The following is a 9470-nucleotide window of genomic DNA, read 5'->3' on the forward strand; positions in this document are numbered from 1 at the left end:
AACGAAGGGCTTCAAAAGAGCCTCAAAACAAAACAAGGGTAGTCAAAACATTTCGGAAGTTTCAAAACGTTTCAAGTTTCAAAACAGCCAGGAGCCAGGTGGTGGGAGACAGGGGAGAACCAGGGCTGCACTCCCAGTGGCTCCGCAGCCCCATGTGGCTCAGCCGGGAGCACAGCCTTGGGTCTCCCCACATCCCTCAACTGGGCTGCAGGAAGCTGATCACAGTGTAGGGGAAGGGAACTGGGCCTGGGCTTAGTTCCCCTCCCCAGTACTGCGACTGGGCTGGGAAGGGAACTCAGCCCCATCGCTCAGTTCCCCTCCCCATCCCTATGATCAGGCTGGGGAAAGGAACTCAGCCCAGCTGAGCTGAGTTCCCCACCCCAGCGCTAAGATCGGGGAGCTGGGCTAAGTTCCTTTCCCCAGCTCGATCCTAGCGCTGGGGAGGGTAATGGAGCGATCAGGCTCAGTTCCTTTCCCCAGCTCCCCTGTCCCAGGTGGCAGCACCCAGCTTCCCTCCTTCATCTGGCAGGCAGATCGGGGGCCCACAGCCCCGGGAGGACTGGCACAGCCCCCACAGCCCTCCCAGGGTTGCGGGCCCCCATCTGCCTGACAGATGACAGAGGCTGTTTCGAGTTTCCCCATTATAGCCTATGGGTGAAACGTCAAAACAGCGTCACTGTTTCGATGAAATGAAACGGAACAGCGGTTCCGAATCAAAATGAAATTTGAAATGAAACACTGTTCTGTCGAAACCTCGAAACTCAAGTCAAAACGGAGCAGTGCCATTTCGCACAGCCCTAATACAGAGCTCCAGACACAGGGGAGAAGTAGAGCTGTGACAAAAAGGAAAGAGCTACACAGAACACCTAACATGAGGCAGAAGGTGTACAAAGCTATTTCCGTGGTGAGTAAGTGGGGAAATGGAGAAGAAAAGGAAATTACGGTACAGGGAGGAAAGCACAGAGGGAAACCCAGAGTCCCTGGCATACTGGGACAATAGTAGAGCCTGGTGTGGGCAAGGGGGCAACTAAGGCAAGCAGACTTCATGTCATGGCTAGAGGGGGAGGAATGGTGGACACAGAGGCTTGGGGGAAAAGAAGTTGCAGGAAGTTTTGGAAACAGAGGATAGAAGGGTGGTACATAGGAAGCTTCTGCAGGAGGGAGAAGGATGTGTGTGCAGTGCATTCAACCTACAGAACAACAAAGTGGGCAAACATTCCCATTAAGAACAACAAATTTTTACTTACTAATCTATTCCAGTCTAGTGCTTTCACAACAATAAAATCAATTCCACCAAGCTACACTTGCAAGATTGCATAACAAAATTTGTGTGTAAAAGCTCTATTCTTTGATTGTATTATGATGGAAAATGAACACAATTTATGCCTATATTACCTGCTCACATAACCCAGAGTCATCTCACCCAAAGGAAGCATTCTTAGATGAACGTCACAGGTGATCTTAAACAGGTAGCTGGAATTGATGCAATCAGATAAGGAATAAAGGCTTGTTCATTTGAAATCTGCCAAATGCAGCTGTAATGTCTAAACATGCTGTTACATAGCAACCATCTTGTAGGCAAAGTGGTTGTTTTAAATGTGTAGATGGCTTAGACCTTTTTTAAATGAATAGGAGGGATTGAGGACTGCTAGGCCCCAGCCATCTGGCCCTGATATCCAGCTCTAAGCAGACAGTGTAGCTGGCTCCAAATGAAAGAATGCAACCAAAAAAATATAACAAAAGGGCAACTAAATGGCAGATGTAATTCAATGTAGAAAAGTGTAAAGTGATGCACCTGGGCAAAAACAACCCCAACTCTACCTACATAAGGAGGGGCTCTACATTAGCTGTTACCAGGTGGAAGTGTTTGTGAACAGTTCACAAAAAACATCAGCTCAGTGCTCAGCAGGCATCCAGAAGGCAAACAAAATGTTAGGGATTACTAAAAAGGGAACTGGATATAATGATACTTTCCATTTTGTTTCCATGGTGGTTCCACACCTTGAATAACCAAGTCTAGTCCCCACACCTCAGGAAGGATACAGAACAAGAGCAGGTGCAGAGGAGGGCAGGGAGAATAATGAGGCGAGGGGAGGAGGCTTCCATATGAGGACTGATGACAGAGGCTAGGCCCGTTTAGTTGAGAAGAGAGGCTTGAGGCAGGATATGATAAGGGTTTGCAAAAATAGAAAGTAAATGCCTAGGAGATACCCTGCCATCTCTGGTTTTTCCTTTGCAAGATGATGGCTAGCACTATGGAAGAAAGAGACTTGGGGGTCATCATTGACCACAAGATGAACATGAGCCTGCAATGTGATGCTGCAGCTAGTAAAGTGACCAAAACGCTGGCTTGCAGCCGTAGATGTTTCTCAAGCAAATCCCAGGACATCATTCTCCCCTTGTACTCGGCCTTGGTGAGGCCGCAGCTGGAGTACTGCATCCAGTTTTGGGCTCCACAATTCAAAAAGGATGTGGAGAAGCTTGAGGGAGTCCAGAGAAGAGCCACACACATGATCAGAGGTTAGGAAAACAGACCCTATGACAATAGGCTGAGAGCCATGGGGCTCTTTAGCCTGGAAAACCGCAGGCTAGCAGGTGATCTGATGGCCTAAACTACAAATTTATCAGGGGTGACCACCAGTATCTGGGGGAACGTTTGTTCACCAGAGCGCCCCAAGGGATGAAGAGGTCGAACGGTCATAAGCTACTAGAAGACCATTTCAGGCTGGACATAAGAATTTCTTTACTGTCCGAGCCCCCAAGGTCTGGAACCGCCTGCCATCGGAGGTGGTTCAAGCACCTACACTGAACACTTTCAAGAGCAAATTGGATGCTTATCTTGCTGGGATCCTATGACCCCAGCTGACTTCCTGCCCTTTGGGTGGAGGGCTGGACTCAATGATCTTCTGAGGTCCCTTCCAGCCCTAATGTCTATGAAAAAATAAAAGTTTCTTTTCTACCTGTGAGAGCTCTACCAATCTTTGTTTTCTCCTTTGCCTGATGAAGAGCCTGAAAGCTTGCAAAGAAAAATACTTTCCTTGTAGCTATTTAGTTGGTCTAATAAAATATATCAGACTTACCCAGAGAAACTTAGACCAACACAGTTAGAAACTATACCCCTCATAGAGCCCCATGCAGACAAAACTTTTGGGGTAGAGATATCTTTTTATTAGACCAACTCAAATAGTTGGAAAAATGTCTCTTTGCAAGCTTTAGGGTACAAACACCCTTCTTCAGGCTTTATGGGGCTTGAAGGTTTTCTCTCTCCCTGTCTCTATCCCAGTCCAAGAGCCAGGGCCCACAACCTGAATTAGTCGGTTAAAACTAGCAAGAGGAAGTCCTTGTTCACCCAGCCTGGAATCATGGGCGACTGGTGCCATCTGAGTCAGGGTGGGCACGTGCACCCCCAGTGGCCAGTCAGCGACCGGAGGCATCCCCCTGCAGCTGACTGTGCTGACATGGGGGGCGATTGTGCCAACTGGGAAGCGCAAGTGGTGCTCCCAGATGTGCCAGTGGCGCTCCTGGAAGTGCCAGCAGCATTTCACCTGGCGCCCCCACTTCTTGGCCAGTGCTCACAGGGGGGCACTGGCACTCCCGCCTGCCCCCCTGCCTGTTCCCTAAGTGGGGAGCGCTGCCTGCCAAGGGGTACGCCAGTGGTCTCAGGGGGTGCACATGTACCCCTGTGCACCCCGTACGCGTTGCCCCTGCCTGAAATCACAGCCTGGAAGCCATGGCCACCCCATGCTGCAGCTGGGCCAGATTCAAGTGGCTGCGGGGCAGTGTTGGAGGAAAGAGGCCGGTAGCGATGGAGCTGGGCAGCGAGGGATGCAGCCAGGGTCGCCAACTCAGTTTGAATCTATTCCGGGAGGTTTCATCGCATGATGTAATGACATTAATGACTGGTCTACTGTACAGTCCTGTGCTCAGGAAGGCAAGCGCGCATTACTGTTACCTTTACAAAAACCACTGGACTACTGTATAAGTTGGCTTCAACCTTTAGTATTTATGTATCTATGATTTACCTCCCGGGTGACTCTCGGCAGTCTCCCGGAGATGATCTCATTCCTGGGGACTCCCGGGCAATCCTGGGGGGTCGCAACCCGAGATGCTGGAGGCTGCGGGGGGCCCGGGGAGGGGCTCCTCCCAGCCGGCGGGCGGCCACGAGCGAGCAGGCCAGGAGCAAGGAACCAGCCGGGCGGGAACGCGTTACGACCGCCCTCAACACGCACGGGCCGGGCAGTGCCCTCCCCCTCTCCTTCCCCTGGCCCCGCCCCAGCGCGGTGACGCAGGCGCTGCGGGGCTCGGGGTGCGCGGCCGCGAGTGCTGCTGCGGGCTCGGCCCGGCCTGCTCCCGCCCCCCTCGCCGCTGCTGGGCGCCCGCGGCCGGGCCGGGCCCGGAGCAGGTGAGCACGGGGTGAGGGTTCTGCTTGGGCCGGGGGGAGCGGGCCGGGGCTGGGCCTCGGCGCCTGCTGCGGCTGCCCCTTTCCTCCTCGCCGTTGTCCAGCCCCCGGCTCTGCGCTGGGCCCTGGCCGGGTGGACCAGCCCTTGCTCTCGTCCGTGTTGCCCTGCTCGTCGCCCTTGTCCCGGGCTGGCCTTGTAACAGGTCCACGCTGGCTGTGCCCACCCCGGTGGCTGCGGGTTTGGGTTGGCATCGTCAGCGTGGACATCCCTGCTGGGCGGACACGGGTTCGTAGATTCATAGGCTGTCAGGCTGGAAGGGGTCTCGGAAGGTCATTGGGTCCAGCTCCCCTTACCCCCCAAGCAGGAAAGAGACCTGGGTGACTGCAGCAAGTTGCCTTCCTGAAGATCTCCAGGGTAGGTGACTGCACCACCTCTGGAGGGAGCTCATTCCACAGTCTGGACACCCTGATTGTGAAGAAGTTTTTCCTAAAACTTCTTTGGGTAGATGTGGTCTTTTATTAAGCCAACTAAATAGATGGGACAATTGTTCTTTGCCAGCTTTCGGGCATGAACACCCGTCTTCAGGCACCTGGCTCTGTGGGAGAGGAGCAGGTGCCGGAGCTTAGCAGTGTAGGCTGGACTTAGCAGCAAGCCTGGGATGAAAGTAGGGGGTACGGGTGCAGCTGTGACTGGTGTCCGATTCAATACCATGGGGATGTGCCCGCCATCCATCGCAAAATCCTGCAGCAGTGGCCAAGAAATGAGTATGTTGGGTGGAGTATTCCAGTTAGTTTGGAGGGCTGGAAATTCATGAAGTCCTCTCCCTTAGATTTGGTACTGCCTGGCGTCATTGGTCTTGGCTGTACTGCCAAAGTATATTTTCCACGTAAATCCCTTCCTAGGAAAGTATTTTAACCATTAGAGTGGGTGAGGACTGGTTGCTAAACATAGGAACTGACGTAGCTTGTCTAGAGGGCATTTTTTCTGATCTGCTTTGGTGCTGTAATGTTCACTAGGCTGCAAAAGGAAGGGCCTTTTTATTCTGCTGACTTGCTGGGAAATAAAAACATTCTTTATTCATCTCTGGTCTTAGCATGATGGAAAAGTAAATTGAAAAAAGGCACTATAGGCAGCAGACAGGTATGGACCTACTAAAGTAAGCATAAGTTTTTCTAGCACTGGGTGTAGCTTTCATTCTGTCAATAGACAGTAAACAAATATAATGATTAGGAAGATAAGTTAAATTATGTGTCATGTAGAAGGCTTTCAGTATGGGACTGTCTTCAAAAATGTTGTCCCAGCAATTGGCCTCAAACTAGTACTTCTACTGCCCTATAAAGCTGAACAGTAGTGACTTCCAGACTCAATTAACAATTCACATAAATACTTGGGACGGAAACATTAAGAACTGGAAAACAAATGTTAGGACGTATTGTTTCTAAGGAACTTGCCACTGCCGTGGCATTGCGAAAGCTGGTCACTTGATTTTTAAATGGTAATTTTTTCCTAATTGTTTTTGTTTAGTGCTTTGAGATCATTAATATTATTGTTAAAGAAGAATACTTATATTCTACAAAAAACACTGCACCGAATAGTAAGGTCTGGAAGAGATGAAATTTATATTCTTTTGAAAAGTGCTGCAGTTGTTCTGGGTGCAAGTACAGATTTTTATTTTATTTTTTAAGTGCTAAAGGCTGGAGGCTACTCATCATCTTATCCTGGCACTCATTTGTCTTGCCACTTTTGAGACTTTTTGTGGTGACAGGTGGCATCATCCAGAAAGCAAGATGCTAGCTACAGTGATTCTATCATGAGCAGTTTTTAATGTTATGGCTTATTAGGGCAAATTGCCTTTCTCTCTGTTTTGATTACCCAAGGATATGTAATCCAATTTGTCTTCTGTATCCAACATTAGCAACAGGTAGATCATAGCAGTGTTGCTGTAAGTCATTGTCCTTTCAGAGATGTGGGACTGATATACTGCTATAATATGGCTATATCTACCCTTATATTTAAGGTGTGGTTTGTAAGAAGTCAGCTTATTGAAGGCTTTCTGAATCTACATGTCTTAGTATAGGACCTGTACTCTGACTGGAACAGCTGCAATCACTTGCATGATATGTACACCTGTGGAGTTTTCAGTCTCTTGGAAAAATGACCGGTGTGGTCCTAACTTGTGAAACTCTTGCTACAGCCTGTATATACAGGCTCTATAGATTCTTTGGTTCTAAATGTTACTAGTATGGTCCATTTGGCATAATTTCAATGTGATTTAAAATATAAGACTTTTAGTCATTGTCATTAAAATGTTTCCTTCATTAGCTGAAGGAAAATAAGTATTAATACAACAACAAAAAACTATAAGGCATTTTCTGAGGAATAATGTCACCTGAGACGAATTAGAGTTAATGTTCCAGTTGGTCATTAGGAAATGTCCAGCTCAGTTAGTCATTCCATTTACAGTATAAGATTATTAAATACATTTTACTGGTACTTAATTTCAGGTTGTGCACTGCTAATAGGTTTCAGTTTACCATTGGATTTTAATTAGCAGTTGAAGCCCATTTTTTTAAAAGAGCAGTCAAGTTACTTTGGCACTAACCAAGAAAAAGAAAAAAATATGGGAAGTATAATCAGTTCTGTCATTCTATAAATTTTATAGGTTGCATAAGCTTTTTGTTTCAGAAACTAGAAAACAGTGCCTCCTCTGAACGCCTAATTGCATTTGCTCAAGAAATACTTTTTTACAATAGTTTTCTCATGTATTTGTATATTCATTTGTCTAAATTCTAACATCAGTTGCTTCTTGCAGCCTTTTTTGTTGAAAACATTGTCAGGATATTGTATGCAAGTTTTTATTTGCCTGTTAGCAATATTAGCTCTAACTTGTCTTAGTGGGTTTCTTATCGGATTTAGTCAGCTGGGGTGTAATGGGTTCAAGAAGCTTGCGAAGGATTAGGATAATCAGTAATCGGCTGAAGGCCCTGAACATGTGCAGATTTTACTTATGTTGATTTCTATGGGACTGTTCATGTTTTAGATTTAAAAGGATCAGGTCTTTGGTTGCAATTTAGTATTCCAAGATCCTTCATATGTTCTGCTTCTCTATTCTCTTATCTATAACATTAATTATACCCCTTCTGTAGGCCAAATGTATTGCACTAATACACTAATGTAGAGCACTAATTTAAAATGCCACTGAACTATAATATAAAAAATATGACATATGACCACCCTTGTCGGGGAATCTGTCCAACACCAAGCATTTGCTGCACAGTGATCTAGTTTTTTTGTTTTATGAGTTACTGACAAACTGGGCTCAGTTTGCAGTGAAGTTGAATCTGAAGTTCAATCATTTAAAAACAAATTAAAAAAAAATCAAAATACTAGGAAGTCCCATATTTTCCTCCTTGTATTTCAGGCATTCCTTATCATCTTGGCCCGTGGGGATCTGTGCCTCCTATTCTCTCTTCATCCAGGTCAAAGTCTTCCATACTTCCTGTGTGGCCTACCTTATCCTCACCTCCACCCATTATTTTGCTTTCAGAGTACCAAGAGTTATTGTAGCTGTGATTGTCCAAGAAATATGGAAGAAGTGAGAGTATTTTTGGTGATATTTCTTGCTGAACCAACTGTATAGTTGGGAGATGTGTTAGATAACATTTTTGGATACAAAGTATGTTCTGAGGAATGTGCAAGAAGTTCTTTAGAAAAAACTGAGAAAAGACTTGGCACTAGAGGCGCACTGATATATAGGCCATGTATCGGATCAGCACCAATAAAAGGAAAATTAACATTATCAGCTATCAGCTTTTTTTGGCCAGTGTAACCAATAATGTCACCAGTAAATGCTGTGTGTTTGCATGCAGCTACAGGCATGCACATGGCCAGGAATGCACCAGGCAGCCTGGAGAGCAGCATCCTGCTGGTAAGTCTGTAGGAGAGAAAGGGCATGGGGGAGGGAAGAGCAGTGTGGGGGGCAGATCAAGGCCCCCACAGAGAGGGAAGATGTGGGGCAGGGGCAGGTGCTGCCCTCCCAGGGTGGTGAATGGGATCCTGGGAGCGAGATGGAGCCATGAGCAGCTCATCCAGTGGGGGGGGGGGGAGGAGGGGCATCTGCCTGCTGCCACTGTATGCACCCCCAGGGAAGGCATGAGGCCATGTGCCCCACCCACCCCGATTTGTGCCCAGGGCAGGGGCAGGCTGCGGGCTTAGGGTCAGGGGCTGCGCCAGCCTCTTCTTGGTGGGTTGAGCCAGGGCTGGAATCAGCACCACCCCTGCTCAGGGCACTCCACTTTGCTGCCTTACCCTCAGTAAATGAGCCCACCTCTCCCTCTGCCTTTCCCCCCTGCCCCCACCAGGATGAGGCTGGTGCAGCCCCTGGTCCTGAGCCCACAGCAGGCAGCCTACCTCCACCCCAGGCACAAATCTGGGAGGGCACATGCCCCACCATGCCTCGTCCGGGGGTGAGTGCAGTGGCAGGGAATGCCCCCATACCTGCTAGATGAGCTGCCTCTGGATCTGCCTTGCTCCCAGCCCTGGGGTCCCATTCACTGCCCTGGCTGGGCAGCACCTGCCCCTGCCCCACTCCCTCATCATGGGGGGCCTTGATCTGCCCCTCCCCACACTCCTTCCTCCCCTTCCCCCCCAAGACTTACTGGCTTGAGGTTGCTCTCCAAGCTGCCCAGCTGCATTCTTGTAAATCAGCTATCGAATTGGTATTGTGTGATATGGCTAGTTAATAATCAGCTAGCGGTACTGGCCAAGAAAATCTTTATCGGTGCACCCCTACTTGGCACCCTTAAGGTATCTGAATAGTAAAAGGGAAAGCTTCTTCCATTTTGAGGGAGGAAGTAAGGAAATCTTTCAGGCTGCTCTCAGATACTAATAAAAGTAGAAATGCACGCAATTAATTTCAGTTTAAATACTGTTTAGGTATATGTTTGAGGACTTCATTGTTGAACCATTTGCATATATATTAGCTTTGATGGGGGGTATATAAAGACTTTGTTAATGAATAAAAAACTCTCTTAGAATCATAGAATCAGTGAGTCGGAAGGGACCTAGACA

At 48.0% G+C, this 9470-nt stretch overlaps 1 protein-coding gene across 1 annotated transcript in view; it reads left to right on the forward strand.

Annotated features, from left to right (window-relative positions):
- Window positions 1-4327: 4327 nt before the first annotated feature.
- Window positions 4328-9470, forward strand: part of C1GALT1 (core 1 synthase, glycoprotein-N-acetylgalactosamine 3-beta-galactosyltransferase 1) — a 17064-nt gene continuing 11921 nt past the window's right edge. The window contains exon 1 of the mRNA XM_019508466.1: window positions 4328-4402. The gene's annotated coding sequence lies outside the window, so the exon portion shown is untranslated. The remainder of the gene's footprint in view (window positions 4403-9470) is intronic.

This window comes from Gavialis gangeticus, unplaced genomic scaffold (assembly GCF_001723915.1).
Source record: "Gavialis gangeticus isolate Ggan-Ray unplaced genomic scaffold, GavGan_comp1, whole genome shotgun sequence".
NCBI lineage: Eukaryota > Metazoa > Chordata > Crocodylia > Gavialidae > Gavialis > Gavialis gangeticus.